Source organism: Rattus norvegicus, chromosome 20, assembly GCF_036323735.1.
Source record: "Rattus norvegicus strain BN/NHsdMcwi chromosome 20, GRCr8, whole genome shotgun sequence".
Lineage (NCBI taxonomy): Eukaryota > Metazoa > Chordata > Mammalia > Rodentia > Muridae > Rattus > Rattus norvegicus.
The window spans coordinates 7,512,501-7,533,820 of NC_086038.1; the positions used below are offsets into that span (position 1 = coordinate 7,512,501).

The 21,320-nt window shown below is 48.3% G+C and overlaps 2 long non-coding RNA genes across 2 annotated transcripts in view; both read right to left on the reverse strand.

Moving 5' to 3' along the window:
• Positions 1-5,251, reverse strand: part of LOC134483869 (uncharacterized) — a 14,155-nt gene extending 8,904 nt beyond the window's left edge. The window contains exon 1 of the long non-coding RNA XR_010061024.1: positions 1-5,251. This exon is cut by the window's left edge and continues 1,992 nt beyond it. This is a non-coding gene — a long non-coding RNA (uncharacterized LOC134483869).
• A 6,658-nt stretch (positions 5,252-11,909) lies between these two features.
• Positions 11,910-15,084, reverse strand: LOC134483870 (uncharacterized). The gene is made up of 2 exons (XR_010061025.1): positions 12,919-15,084; positions 11,910-12,416 (listed from the first exon to the last, which is right to left on the reverse strand). It is a non-coding gene; the product is annotated as an uncharacterized LOC134483870 (long non-coding RNA).
• Between the last annotated feature and the right edge of the window lie 6,236 nt (positions 15,085-21,320).

A 21,320-nucleotide genomic window follows, 5' to 3' on the forward strand; every position in this document is an offset into this window, starting at 1 on the left:
TCAGGACCCCACAAACTGGGTCTAGGGGTGCATCCCTGCCAATCTCAGGAGCATTTGAGAGTAGAGGCAGGGGGATCAGAAGCTCAAGGCTATCCTTGACTACATAGCAAGTTCACGGCCAGCCTGAGCTACGTGAGACCAAAATAGGAGGGGAGAGGATAGAGGAAGGGGGAGGGGAGGGAGGGGAGGGAGGGAGGGAGGGGGAGAGGGAGAGAGGGGGAGAGAGAGAGAGAGGTGTGCCTGGACAGGGTTGGGAGTAGCTCAATGGTAAACATCTGCCTGGCAAGCAGGAAGAGCCCATAGGTCCAATCCTCAACCCATGAAGGGAAACAAAAAGAAATACAACTATAGCCTCGAACTCTAATCCCAGACCCCCACCAGGGTGGAGAGAGAGACCCAACTCTCAGAAATTGTTTTCTGACCTACACAAGTACCCATGTGCACTCGTACTCATGCACCATAATTGAATAAAAAGAAAAGGAAAGGCTTAATGGCCGTTAACCCCTGGGATCCATCAACCCCCAAGGCTTCTTGCGTTTGGGGATTTCAACTGTTCTCTTACTGAGTTTTCTCTCCAGCCAATTTGTCAGTGTACAACCTTGGGACACCCTTAAAGACATCAGAAGTCTTCAATGAATCTGCTCTGAGTGGTGGCTTCCCACCTGTAACCCCACACTTAGGAGATTGAGGCAGGAGGATTGCTATGAGTTTCAGGCAAACTCAGGCTACATATTTGAGTTCTAGGCCAATCTGGGCTACAGTGTGAAAAATCTAAAACAAAACAAAACAAAACAATGACAACCACAGAGGCAAAACAAAGTAAAAATAAAATGCGTGGTTGTGATCTCAGGCACTAGGAGGACATAACAGGGACGTCAGGAGTTCAAGGACAGCTTTGGCTATACAATACCTGTCTCACCACCTCCCTCTCCAACACACACACACACACACACACACACACACACACACACACACACACCAGAGATAAGGACTAGTTCAGTTGGTGAAGGACTTAACCTGGGCTCAGTTCCAGCAACTGCATAAACCCGGTGTGGTGGAGCATCTGTGACCCTAGCACCAAGACGCAGAGCCACAGAGGCCGGAGCGCTGACTCGGCAACTAAGAGCATGGACCACTCCAGCAGAGGACCTCAGTTCCGTTCCCAGACCACCATGTCGGCAGGGTCACAGTCACCTGTACCTCTAGCTCTAAGGCAGTCAGATGGCCTCTGATCTGTGGGCGCATGCGTGCATACACATCACTTAAAAACAATGAGAACGGGTCTGGAGAGATGGCTCAGTGGTTAGAGCACTGCCTGCTCTCCCAGAGGTCCTGAGTACAAATACCAGCAACCACATGGTGGCTCACAACCATCTGTGATGAAGTCCGATGCCCTTTTCTGGTGTGTCTGAAGACAGCTCCAGTGTGCTTATATAATAAATATAAATGAATCTTTTAAAAAAAATAATGAAAACAAATCCTTAGAATTAGATCACTGGGTGTGGCGGTGCACGACTCTAGTCCTGGTAACCTAGAGGTAGAGGTAGACGGGTCTCTGTGTTTTGAGGGACCTAGGTAAAAAGGCAGAACAAAGGGGTTGGGGATTTAGCTCAGCGGTAGAGTGCTTGCCTAGCAAGCACAAGGCCCTGGGTTCGGTCCCCAGCTCCGAAAAAAAGAAAAAAGAAAAAAAAAAAAAAGCAGAACAAAAAACTGAGGCTAAGCCATCTTTGGATACATAGCCAATTTGAGGCTAGCCTGGGCTACAGGAGTCTCTGCCTATGCAGACTTTCCAACTAATCCCCTAGCCCCTTGTTGATTCCATTCTGAAAGGCACACACATTTCTCCATCTTCCTCTTCAGGCTGCTCAGAGCTCTCCCTGGCAATGAAGAAAGGTCTCTCTCTAGCTCACCCTGCCTCTCCAGAAAGGTCTATCTCTCCCAAGACCCTGCTCTCCGGCTTATCTTCAACCAGAGGGCACAGTGGGAGACACAAGAGTCCAGCTTGAAACTGCCTAAGCGGGCTAGGGGGCCATGACTCATGGGGATGTGTAAATTTGTCCAAACTCTGCTTTCTCTCCTGCACTCTGGGATAAGTACCCAGCTCCTATCTAAGGCAAACACCTTCCTCTCTTGTCCGCCATCTCCACCCCACCCCCACTCAGACCGCTTGCCTTCCACTTTGCAGAGTCATCGGCTCTTCTGCACATAAATAAATAATTCTCAGTCTTACCCATCTTTTAAAAAAAAATGAAAAAAGAAAAATAAAAACAAACTTCCTCAGCTGGGTGTGGTGGCTTTTGCCCACAATCCTATCAGTTGGGAAACGGGGTAAGAGGAAATCTGGTAAGTTTTAAACCAGTGTAGGCTACAGTAAACCCCGTGTCTTGGTTTATTTTAAGAGGTCTGCGCAAAGGGGTTGGGGGATTTAGCTCAGTGGTAGAGCACTTGCCTAGCAAGCACAAGGCCCTGGGTTCGGTCCCCAGCTCCGGGGGAAAAAAAAAAAAAAAAAAGAGGTCTGCGCAGGTAAGATCACGCACTCCCCTTGTAGAGGACTGGAATTCAGTTCCCGCCGCTCTGATGCCAGTGTACTGCTGCTGTCGGGTCAGGGTCTTTGTCTTGTATTCGGAATGACTGGCTCCTGCCTCAGTTTGACTCTGAAAAATATTGGGTATGATTCTTTCCTATAAAGTATTATAAAACTTGTGTTTAGGAGTTGAAATCTTTTTATCTTATACACTTTGAAAGAGTTTTGTGAAATGTTCTAACCAACCCCCCCCCAACCCCCCACCCCCTCCCCCATCAGGAAAGGCACTCTGAGGCATTCCAAAAATTTGACAGCCTGGAGCCAGTGATCTTTTCTCTCATATCAGGGCTCCCTCTCCTCCTTTGCTCCTTCTCCCTTCCTTTCTTTTTCTATTTTGGAGACAGGGTTTTTCTGTGTAGCCCTGGCTGTCCAGGAACTCACTCTGTAGATCAGGCTGGCCTTGAACTCAGAGATCCACCTGCCTCTGCCCCACTCCCAACCCCCACACTAGGGACATCTTTTGTTTCTAGTGAGCCAATTCTTTTCAGACCAACCAATCGGATAACTCTGTGGGGTCAGATCCCAGCCAATTGGGAAAGGACATAGTCAATACCGGAGTTTAAAACTAAATGCACTTCCTGTCTGCGTTCGCTCTCAGTGCGTGCATCCTCTCGACCGAGGGTCCGGACAATGTCCAGACACTTCAGCTGGAGCACTGGTCTGTTTTGTGACCCTGGACTCTTTTCTAACAAGCCCAGGATGTACCATCTGGGAGCTGGTTGAGCCTAGGTTCTCTCTCATCCTTCCTAGGATTCAGTATCCTACAGGAAATGGGAGGGATGTTGAAGGGACCACAGCGTGGATGCCCGGATGACTTCAAGCATCTGTACATTGCTTTTGTTCACTTAATATTTATTTTCTCATTTTAAGTCTGTGTGTATATGTGTGAGTATGCGTAAGTGTATGCGTGAGTGTATGTGTGAGAATGTGTGTGTGTATGTATTAGTGTATGTGAGTGTGCGCGGGTGTGTGAGAACCTGTGGGTGCTAGTGTATTCACGAGTGTATATACGTGTGTGAATGTGTGCGTGAGTGTGTAAATGTGTCCGAATGTGTTGGTGTGAACATGTGTGTGAATATATGCACAGGTGTGAATGTGTGTGTGAGTGTGAGGATGAAGGCGTGGGAATGTGTTAGTGTATGTATGCATGAGTGTGTACGTGTGTGAATGTGTCAGTGTGTGCATGCTTGTGTGAATGTGTGCGTGAGTGTGTAAAGGAGTGTGTCACTGTGAATGTGTGCGTGAGTGTGTAAAGGAATGTGTGTGTCACTGCGAATGTTAGTGTGTGCACGTGTGTGATTATGTGCGTAAGTGTGAATATGAGTGTGTGTGTGAACGTGTAAGTGTAAGAATGTGTTTGTGTGTGTTGAGTGGGGTTGTACTCATGAATACAGGTACCCATGGAGGCCTCAAGAGTGTGTTATCCTTTGGAACTAGTTACAGGTGTTTGTGAATCATTTAATGCAGGTTCGGGGAATCGAACTCAGGTCTTCTGGAAGGGCAGTGATGGGCCTAGGCGGCAGGTCCCCACAAAAATCACACCATGTGACAGGTCTCACATGGGAGTTTTTTAAGGGGAGGGGCACAGAGGCAGCCTCTGTGAGAGAAAGTAAAGAAGATATTTGGGCAACGGAGCCTCGACTGTAACTGGGGCTGTGATGCTTGGGGAAGAGGACACAGGACAGGGGTAACAGCTAGTGATGGAAGTGTCTTTTCTCAGGTGCCCTGGAAAGCTGGCTATAAAGATGCCTGATTGTTGCAGTCACTTTTGGCTGTCCGTGGATGTGCCTGATCACATGGCACATGCCCTTAACCACTGAGCCATCCATCCCTTCAGCCCCTACATGTACTGTTTTTAAATAGTAATTGATTTATTTTTATGCATATGTTTAGATTGAATGACTGTGTATCATGAGTGTGCCTGGTGCCTGTGGAGGTCAGATGAGGGCACTGGGTCACCTGGAAAGGGAGTTAAAGATGGCTGTGTGCCACTGTGGGTGCTGGGAATCGAACCTGTGTCCTCTGGAACCTGCCTCACTGCTGAGTCATCTCTCCAGTCCCAGCATCACACATTTACTTTTGGGTTGTCATATATGTACCATGGTGCATACACGTCTTTTGGGGCTAGGTCCTTCTAGCTGGAGATCAAAGTACAGAGTGGTCCAAGGGACTTCCCTGTGACCTAGGGAACTCTATCCTGCAGCCTCAGTATCCATCGCAAATAGTTCCTCTCCTCTCAGTTGGCCTAACTCAGCCTCCCCATCTGAGTGTTGAGTGACTGGCCACCACCCCCAGCTCAGCTTTCAAAGTTTGTTTCTGTTTTTGTCGATACTGCTTTTGAGACGGCGTTTCTTTGAATATCCCTAGATGTCCTTGAATACATACACTCTCTAGACCAGGCTGGCTTCGAACTCACCGAAATCTGCCTGCCTCTGCCTTCAGAGTGCTGTGATTTAAAGGCATGGGCCACCCAATGCCTTTTGACTTTAAAATCTTTTGTTTGTATTTTGTTTAGTTTTGTTTTGTCTTGTTCTACTTTTTGTTGTTTTAGAGACGGAATCCGCCAGTATAGTTCAGCCGGCCTCCAACTCGCCATCCCCCTGCTTCCACCTAAGTTACGTCCAGGTAGGAGCCTTCTCTCCTTTGACTTTTAGTGGGGAATTCTATTCTGACAAGGCACAATGACTGAAGAAACTTGGAGAAAGCACAGAAGTGATAACCCCACCCGCCCCTCCCACCCCCTAACTCCCACAACACACTTTCCCTCCCCTTCCCCCAGGATGCCAGCAGCACTTGGGGGACACCCTTCTAGGAGTGGAAAAAAGCACCTTAGTACTAGATAAGAGGCAAGCTGGAGGAGGAGTAGGCTCTCCCAGTGCCCAGGCCTCCTCCCAGCCACTCCCACTTTCTCACTTTGGCGGCAAAAGCTCGTCTGGTTCCCCCGCGGCCTCCCAGCCTCGCCCTTAATCTGACTGTCTAAATGGTGAACTCTGTTTGGCGGCTGCTTCCTTTCAGGCCCTCCACACCCTCCTCCCTGGAGCTGGGTGGTCTCTTTTGCGCTTGTCCCGGCCTTCCACTTAGCATTCCCCCAGGGGTCCAGGGCGTCCTGGGAGCGAGACATTCGCTCCCCCAAAACAATATCCAGACACGACCAGGCCTCCCAGCCCCCTTCCAGGGCCAAAGCATCAAATAAAACCAAGGGGTACTGGCACCCCTGGACAGAGCCTTTTGTCCGAGTTGGAAGCAGGCTGAATAGATGAAAGGGGCTTCCATGCTGACCCCGTCACCTCTCGTTATCTCGTGCCTGCTCCCCGAGGACTCTCAGAGGCAGTCGGCCGCATTTTCCCATGCTCGCCCGGGGTTAACAACGTCCCAGCAGCTCCTGAAGGCAGGAATGCAAGGAATGTACCTGCCCCAGAGGGGTTTGGGGGGGAAAATGCGTGGATAATGAGGTCAAAACTAAGCACCGCCTCCTCCTCAAAGAACTCTAGCAAGAGAGGCTATTAGATATAGTTCATTAGTCGGGGGTGGAGGGGGTGGGCGGGCTGCGGGGTGGGCGGCTGCTTTTTTTAGTCTGTGGCCTGAAAGAGACACAGAGAGGCCTTTCGCCAAGTTTGGATTCTCCTCCGGGTCACCGAACGGCTGCGCTTTTGACTCAAGGGCAAACGAGCTACCGACGTTTCTCTGGGTTCAGGTGATAAATGACATCTGGGGACTCCAACAGGTGATTTCATACTGGATGTGATAGCTCGCTACAGACTAAGCCCTTGGGAGACTAGAGGACTGAGAAGGGGTTGTAGGCGATCCTGTGTCAAGTGGTTCAGAGGACACTACTTCTGGGGAGGACCTGAGGCCGTTTCCCAGCACCCACCAGTTGGGCCGCTCACAGTCTCCAGTCACTCCAGATCCAGTGCATCCCTAGACTCTGACTTCCACGGGTACCTCCCCACACCAACACATGATATAAAACAATAAAAATAGACCAGGCATACTGACATAAGTCTTTAATCCCAGCACTCGAGAGGAGGAGGAGGCAGAGACAGGCAGATCTCTTAAATTCCAGGCCAGCCTGGACTACACAGAGATAGATGGTTGGGGGCCAGGGGGTGTGTGGTGTGCAGAAAGAAAAAACCAAAACAGAGGGGCTGGGGATTTAGCTCAGTGGTAGAGCGCTTACCTAGGAAGCGCAAGGCCCTGGGTTCGGTCCCCAGCTCCGGAAAAAAAGAACCAAAAAAAAAAAAAAAAAAAAAAAAAAAACCAAAACAGAGTAGGAAGACTCTCTCTTCAGTTTTTTTTTTTTTCTTTTTTCTTTTTTTCCGGAGCTGGGGACCGAACCCAGGGCCTTGCGCTTACTAGGCAAGTGCTCTACCGCTGAGCTAAATCCCCAATCCCGACCCTCTCTTTAAAAGCAGAACAAAGGGCTGGAGGGATGGCTCAGTGGTTAAGAGCACCGACTGCTCTTCCAGAGGTCCTGAGTTCAAATCCCAGCAACCACATGGTGGCTCACAACCATCTGTAATGGAATCCGATGCCCTCTTCTGGTGTGTCAGAAGACAGCTACAGTGTACTCATATACAAAATAAATAAATAAATCTTAAAAAAAAAAAAGCAGAACAAAAAATTAATAATAAATGGGTCTGGAGAATTCCCAGCACCCACATCAATCTGGTGTTTCCCAACTATCCACAACTCCACTTCTGGGGTTATCTGTCCTCTCACCTCACCCCTGTGTGCACAGACAATATGTCTTTAGAGTAGTAAATCTTTTAAGAAAAGGGTTTGTGTTTAAAAGATACATGTGGGGGTGCATGGGGATAAACTGCTTGGTTTCAGACTCAGATGAGAGGCTGTGTTGTGTATTTTCTATACCAAAGCACACTTGGTCTCTAGGTTCTCCCAGCATCCCTCAGTCCCAGGCACTTTGGTCTCTTCCTCCCTCCTCCTCCTCCTCCTCCTCCTCCTTCTTCTTCCTCTCTCTCTCTCTCTCTCTCTCTCTCTCTCTCTCTCTCTCTCTCTCTCTCTCTCTGAATGCTTTCTCTCTTTCTCCTCTCTCCACTTTGTCTCCCTCCCATAGCTTCCTTGGGTCCTTCCCTAGACTCCTCCCTTGGAACCAGTGAACTTGCCCACCCGAGAGTGGGTTCCCAAATAAACCTGTGTTTCTGTTTATACTCTAATCTGGCTTGATTTGGCTCATTTCCCCAGCAGAGAAATAACTTATCACAAACTAATACTCGAAAACCAAAATTATAGGGGGAGGGAGGATGGGATTGCAAGGGGGGGGTAGTTCTGGAGGGGAAACTGGGAAAGGGGATAACATTTGAAATGTAAATTAAAAAGTATCCAATAAAAGAAAAACAAATAAAATTGAAAAACCAATGAGCTATAGGTAATTTTGGATTCATTGTTTTTTTTTTTTTTTTCCTCTCTCTTTTTTCTTTTTTTTTCCAGAGCTGGGGACTGAACCCAGGGCCTTTCACTTGCTAGGCAAGCGCTCTACCACTGAGGTAAATCCCCAACCCCTTGGATTCATTGTTATTCTTTGAGACAGAGTCTCTCTGTGTAGCCTTTCCCATTTTTTTTTTAAGATTTATTTATTTATTACATATAAGTACACTGTAGCTGTCTTCAGACACACCAGAAGAGGGCATCAGATCTCATTACAGATGGTTGTGAGCCACCATGTAGATACTGGGATTTGAACTCAGGACCTCTGGAAGAGCAGTCAGTGCTCTAACCACTGAGCCATCTCTCCAGCCCCTGGCTCTCCCTTTTGAAGACCATGCTAGCCTTGAACTTAGAGATAGATCCTCCTGACTCTGCCTTCCGAGGACTGAGACTAATTCATTATGCCCGGCAGATATTTTTTTTAAATAGAGTTTATTTATTTACTTATTTATATGGGGGTTTTGGTGGGACAAGGTCTTAGATAGCCCAGGCTGGTCTCAGATCCCAGGTGGCTGGGGTTATGGACCTGTTTTGTTTGTTTTGCTACAGGATCCAATCTGTAGTTCTGGGTGGCCTTAATTTTAGCAATCTCCCCATCTTGTCTTCTCCTCTAGAGTGCTGGGGTTGAAGACATGGCCTTTCCATCGCTCAGTGCTCAGGAGCTGAGACAGGTGGGTCCCTGTGAGTTTGAGTCTAGCCTGGTCTACATGGTGAGTTCCAGGACAGCTAGTAAGATTCTGTCTCAGAGAGGGGGAGGGGAGGGGGAGGGGGAGAAGGAGAGGGGGAGGGAGAGAGAAATCTCAGATCTGGGGAGATGGACACTCAAGGGGCCCTGGAGCTGGTAGGTCTCTAGATGAAATCCTTAGTGGTTGAGGAACATACCAGATGAGGACCTTTGATCCTCACAAGCATGCACGCACACACAGACACACGAAATAAAAATTTTAGATGGGGGTTTGGGGATTTAGCTCAGTGGTAGAGCGCTTGCCTAGCAAGCGCAAGGCCCTGGGTTCAGTCCCCAGCTCCGGAAAAAAAAGAAAAAAGAAAAAAAAAATTTTTTAGATGGCCTTTGTCCCTGAGGGCTCCTAGATGGCTACCTCCCAAGTCCCACCTTCCTAGTCACATGGCCCTCTGCCCCTGGGTGGCACCTGCTCAAGAGGAATCCCAGCTCCTGGCAGGTCTCTGGATGCTAAAGACACACGGTATTAATTCTTCGCTTTCAGCTGTTGTCCCAGCTCTACCTTCTGTCACCTGCTAGCCAGCTGGCAGTGACAAGAAGGAGCAGGACTCACAGTGGTAGCCAAAAGATATTTTAGTGCCCGAACTCCAGATGTGAGTTTGTAGGACCTCGTCCAAGTGCTCTGAGATGCACACTGCCCAGCCTCTCAGCGATGACTACCGATGGGTGGGCGCCAAGCCACTTCGGCTAACCGGGGAACTCATTGGAACACAGCCCTAACTGACCACTTTGAGATTTTGCTTGTAGTTGTGAAAGACGCAGCCATCCTGGTTCTGCTTATAATAAACCTCCACTCCCAATACTTACTGTGAGACAAGGGTCAAGTTCAAGGGTATCTAATCTGTGGCCTTGGAATAGGCATGGGACTTCCTATGTAGATCAGGCTGGCCTTGAACTCCAGATCCACCTGCGCCTGCCTCCAGAGTGCTGGGATCAAAGTCATATGCCTGATTTTTTTTTCATTTATTTTTATTTTATGTGCACTGGTATTTTGCCTACATGTATTTATGTGTGAGGATGTCAGGTCCCCTGGAAATGGAGTTACAGACAGTTGTAAAACTGCCATGGGGGTGCTGGGATTTGAACTCAGGTCCTCTGGTAGAAACAGCCAGTGCTCTTAACCACTGAGCCACCTTTCCAGCCCCCTCTCAGTTTTTGTTTGTTTGTTTTGTTTTGTTTTGTTTTTTTCCGGAGCTGGGGGCCGAACCCAGGGCTCTACCACTGAGCTAAATCCCCAACCCTCTCAGTTTTTTTTTAAAGCTTATTTTTATTTATTCATTTTATGCACAGGGGTATTATGCCTGCATATATGTCTGTGCAATGCATGCTTGTCGGGTGCCCTCAGAAGGTGTGGCATCCCCAGGGTTGGAATTACAGAAGAATGTATGTAAATTGTCATGTGGGTGCTGGGAATGGAATCCAGGATCTCTGGAAGAGTGACCAATCCTCTTAACCTGAGTCATCTCCCCAGCCCTGGAACTAGCTTCTTAAATCATGAGTCAGGTTACCATGTGGGGTTTTAGAACTGAATCAAGGGAAGAGTGTTTGTGTGTGTGTGTGTGTGTGTGTGTGTGATCAAAAAACCAGCCACAGTGAAAGGTATATGAAGGCACAGCTATCAAAACTTAGTTCAAAAGCACACTAAGGAACCCCAGGTCCTCCTGGTGCTATTCATCCATGTTTCGAAGGACCCAGAGGCAGCCTAGTTCTGAGGCTATCCCACCCACCATGACCAGCCCTGCCTGAAACCCTCAGTTCTGAATGCATCCTGTTGTGTGTGGTGTTTGAATGTGGGTGGTGTGGACAGAAGGGTTACTGCTCTAGTAGAAACGTAATGGCTTAAGTCTTTCTACACTTTCCAACTGTCAATTCTCCAGTGTAAACAAAAGAACAAATCTATTGATTAGATTGTATCGGAATCTGTTTGTTTTTTGCAAAGCACTCTCTCTGTAGCCCTGGCAGTCCCGGAACTTAACTGTGTAGACCTAACCGGCCTTAAACTTACAGAGAGCTTCTGTCTCTGCCTCCCAAATGCTGGGATCAAAGGCCACTGGATTGGGCAGAAGGCTGGAGAGAGATGGCTCAGCAGTTAAGAGAACTGACTGTTCTCGTCGAGGATCCAGGTTCAGTTTCTAGCACCCACATGGGGGCTTAGAACCGTCTGTAATTTCACTTTCAGGTGTTCCAGTGCTGTTTTATGACCCCATGAGCAGGAACGTGATGCCCAGACATAAATTAAAAAAAAAAAAAAATCAAGGAAAAGTATCTTTGGATAACTTTGATCTAGTAATTGTATCCTATTTTGAAATTTTGTTTCTTCCCTGCCCCCTGGTGACCCCCAACAGGGATTCCTTTTATTTCATTTTGAGTCACACTTTGGGGAGTTCACTACGCAGCCCTAGGCTGGCCTCAAAATCTTAGCAACTCTCTTGCTTTAGTCTCTCTGGTGGTCAGATGACAGGCAAGCCCCAACGCACTAGACTTGCTCATGTAACTTCAAACCCAGGAATGGAAAGACCCACAACTAAAGACAAACAGGAGAAACTGCTAGGGGAAGCTGGTGACTCCCGGGAGCCATCCAATGGGACCCGTTCCATCTGGGCAGGCCGTCCAGGAGCTGTCAGCTCTCTGGGATAATGAAGGCCAGCCGCAGCACCTTACAAGGCCATCCAGGCAGTCAGCCTCCGGAATCCCAGGGATTACACAGCCTATGGAGGGCTTGGAACAAGCTCGGATCACCTGCTGCTGCCACAAGTGTGTGCCTAGCCTTCTGTCTTGTGACTGAGGAATTTTGAGATGGAGGCACTGAGCTCACCAAGAAGAAAATGTCTCCTTGATGTCACACAGCTTGCTGCCAGCTCATCTGAGGTAGCTAAAGATCTGGAAGGGGAAGGGAAGGCCCTTGGTGCTGCTGCTTGCAGCTCAGTGGGCTGTCCCTCCCAGCAAGACTGGGAGGTATGAACACTTCTAGAATGGTCGCCACAGCACTGGGTCACTCCAGCGCTCTACACACACACACACACACACACACACACACACACACACACACACACAGACACTAACCAGCAGGAATCTGAAGAGAACCCCCATCCCTATCCTAACCCTTCCTACGATCACTTCAGGGGAAAACCAAATCGCAAGCAGGTTCTTTTCAAGTTTAATGAGTCCAGGCTGTGCAAACCGAAGCTTGGAATTCCACTGCCTTCAGTCAGAGCCCGCCTGGCTCTGATTGGTTTTTGTCATGTTTTTGCTTTGTTTGCTGACTCCTTTGTAACCTGGGAAGGAAAGAAAGAACACAAATGGGAGTATAGGAGGCTGATCTGGACCTCAAGGCCACCTGAGTCACGTAGGAATCGAATCCAAAGTTTATAATATGCTCCTTCCCGGGTGCCCAATGGGAAACATTGATACAGAGAGAACCTGCGAGGCAGTGAGCGGTCTGTAAGTACCAGCTTGGAGCCCAGGGGAGTAATGGGTGCTTGGATTCTCAGCAATTAGGAAGTAGAGGCAGAAGGTTCAAGAGATGGTTTAGCAAGCAAAGGAGCTTGCGGTTCGGCCTGAGGATCGGGGTTTGATCCCTGTACCCACGGGACCCACATGGTTCGAGGTTACAACTCCCGAGAGTTGTGCTTCTGACCGCTGTAGGTGCTGCTCGACACAAACGGAGTGCACAGTAAATGTAAATTTCTTAGAAAGTTTAAAAAAAAAAAGTCACTCTCGGCTACTTGGTGAGTTCTCAGCCACCCTGAGTTTCGAAGGACACCCCCCCCCACCGCCCCGTCTCAAGTAAATACAAAAGTAAATGAATGATTTCGAGTGAGAGGGGTATCTGGAGATTGGACATAAATAGGCCAAATACTCTAGACATCTGTCAAGCTGCCACTTGATAATGAGGTGGTGGGCCCCACCCTCTTGCATCGCGTAAGAACCCTATTCCTGCCTCTTAAGGCACCAGCTCCTTAGGTGCTTGGTGTGGGCACTGCTGAGACCATGGGATGTGAGTTTTCTGCTGTCCCTTATATCGTGGGTCTCCCTAATCATTTCTCCAGGCACTACCTTCAAGTCCTTCCAACTCCAATACCTACGGAGCCCGCCCCCGCTGTACCTTCCTCAACCCCTCCCCCCAATCCCATCCCCGTCCGAGCCGAACCCTCTGTCCTGAGACGTGTTTCACAGAAATCTGCCTTACTCCCGACAGGGTCCCCAGGGTGTCCGGAGGAGTGTGTACACAGGAGGGCCTGGTCGCAGTGTTGCTGAGGCGAAAATCTGAATCACAGTCAACAAGGGCAGCCAAATTCCTGGCTTGGGAAATCAGGGCAGTCTGGAGGGTGAGGCTTCGCCGTAAACAGAATGAGTAATGAGATGAGGAGCTGTGGGGACCAGCATCATGTCTAGATGCCTGCTGTTCAAGGAAACGGAAACGGCACAGGACAGGGGCTGTGAACTGAATAACAAGGAGCTTCTAGAGACTCAATAGGCGAGGAAGCCAGTGGGAGCGAATTCTCCCTTTCCTGGGATTTCCTGAACCCACTGTGCCGGAAGGAGCGGGGTCTTTCTTGCTTCCTTGAAGATGGTCTCCCTTGTAGCCTCCCTTTACCCCGGGAGCGAGGCCTTCGTAGCAAAATGGCTGTATCATCTATTTTGCTCTGGGTGTGCTGTGGCCGACAGCTAAAACTCACAGGTCTAGGTCGATGGATGCTACCGCAACCGCCCCGCACCCCCAGTCTTGAGTGCCTCATACTCAGATGAAGAGAATAGCCCAGCTTTACGGCAGTCTTATATAATAGCATCGCTAGTCTGAAGACTAGCCCAGCAAATATTTGAAAAATGCTTACAACAGTGCTTGGCTCACAGCGAACGCTGTATTAAGTGTTAGGTAAATAAAAACAATCTGCCCGGCTAGTAAATAGAGCCAGTCCTCAAAGCCAATTCTAATTTTAACATTTGAATCCTCGGGCTCTTGGCCACCAGGGTCAACAGTAGGACACACTACAGACTGAGCAGCTACAGGACTCTCAAAAACTAATTTTCATTTCGACCAGGAATAGAAATCTATGGCTGAGTTATTTTACTTCTGCACACAGAAAATAGCATTCTGGCTCCCTAAGCTTCCCCGTTCTTAGGAAACCACAGAGATTCCAGAAGGACTAGTTCAGATAGGGTGCCTTTCCCTGGTTTAATGGGTCTCCTTTAAAAGTCACCCTGGGGATAGGGACACACCCATAATCTCAGCACTTAACAGAGGGCAGGAGGATCTGGAGTTCAAGGTCAGCCTCAATGACATAGCCACCTAGGGCTGCAAAGAGAACTGGCCTCAAAGGGGGGCGGGGCAGAGACGTGATGCAGTGGGCAGAGGGGTTTGCCCTGTAAGTCTGGAGACTTGGGTTCTATGCCCCTGACCCATGTAAAAAAAAGTGGAAAGAGAAAACTGACTCCAGGAAATTGTCCTCTGACCTTCAAATGCACACCCAAAAATGCGTACATGCACAGTATTAATTTTTAAAAGTAGCTTTAAGAAAATATTTACTTGGGGGCTGGAGAGATGGCTCAGCAGTTACGAGTACTGGCTGCCCTTCCAGAGGACCTGGGCTCATTCCAGCACCCACATAGCACTACCACTGTCTGTAACTCCAGGTCCAGAGGATCCAACACCCTCACACAGACACGCATGCAGGCAAGACACCAATGCACATGAAATAAAAACAAATTTTTTTTTTTTTTTTTGGTTCTTTTTTTCGGAGCTGGGGACCGAACCCAGGGCCTTGCGCTTCCTAGGTAAGCGCTCTACCACTGAGCTAAATCCCCAGCCCCAACAAATTTTTTAAAAAATATACTTTATGTGTATGAGTGTATATATGTGTGTGTACCTGTGTGTGTGCCTGGTGCTTGAGGAGGTCAGAAGAGAGTGTTATATCCAGGAACTGGAGTTACGGATGTTTGTAAGCAACTGTGTGGTTGCTGGGAATTGAACTCGAGTCCTCAATAGGAGCAACAAGTGCTTTTAACCACCGAGCATCTCCAGTCCCCTAAATAAATAGCTTTTAAAAATATAAAAGTTGGGGTTGGGGATTTAGCTCAGCGGTAGAGCGCTTGCCTAGCAACCACAAGGCCCTGGGTTCGGTCCCCAGCTCCGGGAAAAAAAAAAAAAGTGATAAAAAAGTTGGGCTGGAGAGATGGCTCAGTGGTTAAGAGCACTGACTGCTCTTCCAGAGGTCCTGAGTTCAAATCCCAGCAACCAGACAGTGGCTCACAACCATCTGTAATGAGATCAGATGTCCTCTTCTGGTGTGGTCTGAAGACGGATACAGTGTACTTATATATAATAAATAAATAAATATTTTTTTTCTTTTTTTTTTTTTTTTTTTTTTTTTGGAGCTGGGGACCGAACCCAGGGCCTTAATAAATATTTTTTAAAAATTTTTTAAAAGGGGTTGGGGATTTAGCTCAGTGGTAGAGAGCTTGCCTAGGAAGCGCAAGGCCCTGGGTTCGGTCCCCAGCTCCAAAAAAAAGAACCAAAAAAAAAAAAATTTAAAAAAAAGAAAAGAAATGTATATAATATACATGCAAAGCTATGGGCAGCGGCAGGGTTGGGAGAGAGCGAGAGGAGGGGAAATGTGTGTGCACGTGCGGTGCACGTGCGGTCTGCAGCTGTAAGGGTGGGCTGTCTGCTCCGGCTGTTCGAAGGCACTTCTAACAGATTGCTAGACTTCATCAAGCAGAAATGTTTATTAACTGAATCTCTCCTCCGACTGGGGGACAGCACTAATGGGTGTCTGAAAAGGATGACCCTGATACTCCGAGAAGCCTGAACATCTTTTTTGAAACAGGAGACGAAAGAGAAAAAAAAAAAAAAAAAGATTAAAGGAAGAGCCAGCTAGTCCGTGACAGGTGCTCTTTATGATATTCTAATTTTTCCCCCCGAAAACAAGCAATATTTTTGCCCTGCGTGGTATGACGCGGTTTATATACTACCTAAATTACTTCCTGCCCGTCAGAGCATCAAGACAATACATTGTCCAATTATGGAAGGAGTGAAGGCTTAATAAATTTTCCTTCCTGCACCGGGGATTGTAGCTCAGCTGGTATAGTGCTTTGCCTTCGTAAGTGGGAAGCCCTTCGTGGATGCGTGCGCTCTGTACCTGTCAGGCACGCGGCGGGCCACGGGGGTATTGAGCACCTGCACTCTTAAATTACACTGGGAGGTAGAGGCAAGTTGATCGCCAGCTTTAGGTAATCCTTACCTACATAGTTTGAGGGTAGCCTGGGCTACACGTAGCCCAATCTCAGAGAAATAATCCCTTTTTGTCGAGCTGCACTTTTAGAGGACAAGACGGGGACTCCAAGCCATGCCAGTCTGAAGCCAGAAGAGGCTGCCTGAGACCTGTTACCTGGTGTCACCTCCTTCTCGTTTCCTACATTTTATGTCAGCTCAGTTTTTCTGGTTGTTTGGTTTGGTATTTTGAGATGGGATCTTAAGCATGTCACCCTAGCTGACCTTGGATTCGTGATCTTTCTGCCTCAGGCTATGTCCTTTGCTGGGTCAGGATTTCACCCTGGGTCCCAGCTCCTCCTTTTACTGGGGAGATAGTATGTCAAACCCGTAGGAAGGATGGCATTTTTAGGGTGCTGGTGCCAGTGCTGGAGGAGTGGGGAACGAGGTGCTCTCAGAAAAAGGAGTAATGCATTTTCAAAACTCCTCATCTGTGAAGAAGCCAGGCCATAGGCTAGAAGCAGGCGGTCTGGAGTCAGTGGCGCACCGTTAAGGTAGAAGAGAAACAGATCGTTCAGGGACAGGACGCCCCAGCGACACCCGAAACACAAAGCAGGCCTGGAATCCCACACCCACGCTGCAGCCTCTCCCGCCTTCCCTGTTAACTCCCCACCCCCGACCGAAACCTCCCATTCCCGCAGTTTCCCTTCTCGGCCCCTGCGTGCGTTCGCTCGCTCGCTCTCTGCATACCACAGAGGTCAGGCGCAAATACAATCCATACATGGCTACGGCTCTCGGGTCACGGGCTGTAGCTAACCACCCGGCCAGAAGAAGGCCCAAGCACCCCCTCCAGGACAGCTTGGTTTGTCAACACCAATCCCCTTAGTAAAGACCCTCAAACGGGCGTCCATAGGCCACTACCCATCACCAAGTAACCTTAAAGCAACTGCATCTTCACGGCACCCTCCCCCCTCCCCAAGAGAGGAAATTCCACAGCCCTGATGTGATTTGAAACGTGATCCACACGCCCGCAGCTCTCTCTTCTCACTCTCCCCAGCCAGTACTCAAACTGGGTTTCCCGGGGCCCCTCTCAGGAGGGCTTCCCCGCCCCCCTCTCGCACCCCGGGCTTCTTTCTCTCCGCATTTTACACACTGTAACCCGAGAGGCTGGAAATCCAGCCTCCTTCATCTTCCGTTTCCCACATCCTGCAAGTTTAGAGAGAAGAAGCCCACCCAGATGACGGAATTCCAAGCATGTGCGCCTCTACCCCCCTTCTCCCCCAGTCCCATTCACAAAGGAGATTACTGAAAGAGCCCACGCTCAACCGAGGCCCCCTCCCCAACCCGCCCCACCTCCCCAGAGCTCTCTCTACACCCTCACTCCTCACCGTCGCCAAGGCCCAAGCAAAAACGAACGTTTCCCGGGGACGCTTGATTTTAAGAAAAGCATTCAAACCCTTCACTCAGACCAGGACTACTCCGTAAAGAGATTCTCACAGCCATTCACCCCGTCTCCTCTTCAGCCCTTCCAGATAAAAGGGATCAGAGAAAATATGTGTCTTTGAATCTGGAGATAAGATAGTAATGTCTCACGTGAGGATTCAAAGAGACACTGTCTGTCCCTGGGAACAGATCATGGTGTTCCAACCTTGGGACACTCTAAGAGGTGTTTCCAGGCCAGATCAAACACTGGCTTAAGGGCTGGAGAAGGGGCTCATTGGTTAAAAAAAAAAAACCAAAAAAAAAAAAAAACCCCAAACAAACACGTGTCGCTCTTGCAGAGGACCTCAGCGCCCATATATTGTCTCACAACCATCCATGAGCCCCGTCCTAGGGGACCCATCAGCAGGTACACGTGGTACAAAGGAATTCATGTAGGCAAACTGTTCATAAACATAGGGTAAAATAAATACATATATATTTTAATATATATTTTAAACTGGCTTACTGGATCCGTAGAGATGGCTCATAGAGCAACGGCGATCGACACCTACCTTGAGGACTCGGGTTCGATTCCCTACGACCCACGTGGTAGGAGAGAACTGACCTCTGCCATGTTTCAATGGCAAAATTCCCAGCCCCCTGACAATGTCTTTCTTTCTTTTTTTGTTTTGTTTTGGTTTTGTTTGTTTGTTTGTTTGTTTTGTCTTTCTTTCTTTTCTTTCTTTTCCCCTCTCTATTTTTCCTTGGTAAATTTCTTGAGTTTCAGCTACCTGGAGGTTGGTGATTACCGCACCCCCCCCCCCCCCAGAGGCCAGTTCTCCTGGCCCCTGTCTGAAGTTTTGTCACAGACAGGCAAACAGAGCAGGGGGCATCCTTCGACCTCAACCCTCTAAGGTTAGGAAGTAGCCCCTCCTCCCTCCAAGAATTCCTTTTCTCCGAGGGTGATTAACTGCCTCCGCGGTCCTTCCAGGAGGGCCAGAAAGCTGTTTTGAATCTGTACCGGCTCCGAATAATCAGTTCCTGGCATTTCCGGCTTTGTGTGAAGCAGGATTTCCTGTTTCAAGGCGGGCTGGCTCCTCTGTCCCGATATTACGGAGTCTATGTAATAGATTGCTAATCCATATTGTTGTGTTTTGGTTTTTGTTTTGTTTTTCTTTTTCTTTTTTTTCTTTTTTTCGGAGCTGGGGACCGAACCCAGGGCCTTGCGCTTGCTAGGCAAGCACTCTACCACTGAGCTAAATCCCCAACCCCTTGTTTTGTTTTTCTATTTGGGATAATTAACTTCCTTGCTCAATCCCTCAGCAGTTGACAAAAAAACAAACAAACAAAAAAAAAAAACCCACTATAAAAATGCAGGCCCCTGTTAGTACAGAAGGTCCTGCATTCAACAGCCCTCCTCACGTTGTCCAAGAAGTCGTGTGGAATTCAAGAAGAATCCAAGGGGCCAGACCTAGAGTATGTAGCAAGCAGGATAAGGAAATAACAAAGCCGTGGGCCGGCAGGATGGGTTAGTGAGTAAAGGTGCTTGTCGCCAAACCTGGCAACCTGTGTTCAATTCCCCAGAACCCACAAGGTAGAAGGAAACAACAGATTAACAAAATTTGTCCTCAGAGCTCTACCTCTGCGGCATGGTATGTAAGCATACACTACACTACATAACACAACACACAAATAAATTTAAATAAAAATGTTTTTAAAGAAATGATAAGGTATGTCAGCAAAGCCACATTGCCGGGGTGATTTGTGTGAGCTGGAGAACTACTTGTACACGCAGATCTAACCGCCCCGCCCCTACACACAGCAGGCCGCTCGCAGTCTCCTAGATGCTGCAGTCTAGACCTTGTATCTGGAAGGTTCTCTGTTGTGGCGCAGAAATCCTCCGGTCTCGTCGAGTTCCAAGAAGTTTTTGTTCTCGAACAAATGTTTGTCTTCCTTCTGCCTCTTCAGAGTCTAACACTGCAAACCAGACTCAAAAATAACTCATCCATCTAGGCTAGGGGTATAATGTGGTTGACCCAGCGCATGCCCAAAGCCCTGGGTTCAACCCCCAGCTACACACCACACACACACACACACACACACACACACACACACACACACACACACACAGAGTAAGTAAGTAAATAAGTCTTTTTTAAAAACAACTAGCGGGGCATGAAAGGCCCAACAAGTGGGACCCAAAGACAGGAGGATCAGTGGTCCAAGGTCTTCCTAGGCTGGAGAGATTGCTCACTGGGTAAAACAAGTCACCTTAAACTGGGTTGTGGTAGCACATACCTTTAATCCTGACACTCGGAAGGCAGAAGAAGCAGGTGGATCTCTGAGTTCAAGGCCAGCCTGATCTACACAGGGAGTCCCGGGACAGCCAGGGCTACACAGAGAAACCTTGTCTCAAAAACAAAACAAAACAACAACAAAAAAAAAAACCCAAAAGGACTACCTTTGAAAACCTGGTGACCAGAGTTTGATCCCTGGAACCCACAGTAGAAGGAGAAAACTGGGGGGCTGGAGAGATGGCTCAGTGGTTAAGAGCACAGACTGCTCTTCCAGAGGTCCTGAGTTCAATTCCCAGCAACCATAAGGTGGCTCACAACCATCTGTAATGGGATCCGATGCCCTCTTCTGGTGTGTCAGTAACATCACACTCATATACATTAAGTAAACAAACATTAAAAAAAAAAAAAAAGGAAAAAACTGGTCCCCAAAAGTTGTCCTCTGACCTCTAACTTTCTTTTTTTTTTTTTTTTCTTTTCTTTTTTTCGGAGCTGGGGACCGAACCCAGGGCCTTGTGCTTCCTAGGCAAGCGCTCTACCGCTGAGCTAAATCCCCAACCCCTGACCTCTAACTTTCTTGATGTGACATACCTATGTCCAGACTCAATAATAATAAAATAATAATAACAATAACAATAACAACAACATAATGTAAAACAAATTATATTAAAATACATCAAAGGACCTTCTTGCATGGTTTGGTGCTTCACACCCACAATCTCATCCTTGTTGAGGTTCAAAGGACAGCACATCCTAAAAAAACGTTTTCAGCTCAACAGCTTCCAGATAAGCAAACTGAGAAAATGTGAATTCTGGGCGAGGAGTCGTGACTCAATGGAAAATCGAGATGCCTAGAGTATGGGGGGGGGGGTGTTCCGGGTAGGATTCCCCAGTACTGGAGGACAAAATGCTGCGCAAATTCACGCCTGTGATTTCTGTTCCGGTGAGGGTAATGGAGTCAGGTTAACACAGCTCACCAAACGAAACAATGAAAGAACCGCCCTCCCCCGCAACTGGTTAACAGCCCCTTCCTTCTGGGGTTGCTACACTTTATTTTTGAGGAAGGGTCCCATTATATAGCCTTGGCTGGCCTGGAACTCACCATGTAGAGCAAGCTGTCCTCGAACTCGCCTGAGGCCTCCTGAGAGCTGGCGTCTCAGGCATGAGGTATCAGGCTTGGCTATCAACATTTTACAAGTGCCTGTGTGTGGAGAGAGGTAAGAAACCACATCATCACGCCGGGGAATGTGGATAATCGACTCCTGTGCTTTGTTTTACTCTTTCAACCTAGTAATAAATCCCTTTAAACGCCCGTGGTATTCGGAGCATCCCGTACGCGCCGTCCCCTCGCAGTCGTGGCTGGAATGTGAGAGCTGCCCCGGTGGACCTGGCTAAAAATGTCAGTCTGAATCTCAGGCAAGGGGTGTGCTCAAAGGATCAGAGGGAGGGCGAGGGGAGCCCAGCCGAGAACTCCTCTGTCTCAAAAACTCAGCACCTCAATCAAGGGATAAAGGGATAATTAGGCCTCATTATCATGCAAGGCAGCCTCGGCTAAATTGGAAAGAACAGGAGAGACGAAAGGCTGGAGGCCGTGCTTGCTGTGGCTGGAGACAGGCTTTGATGTCT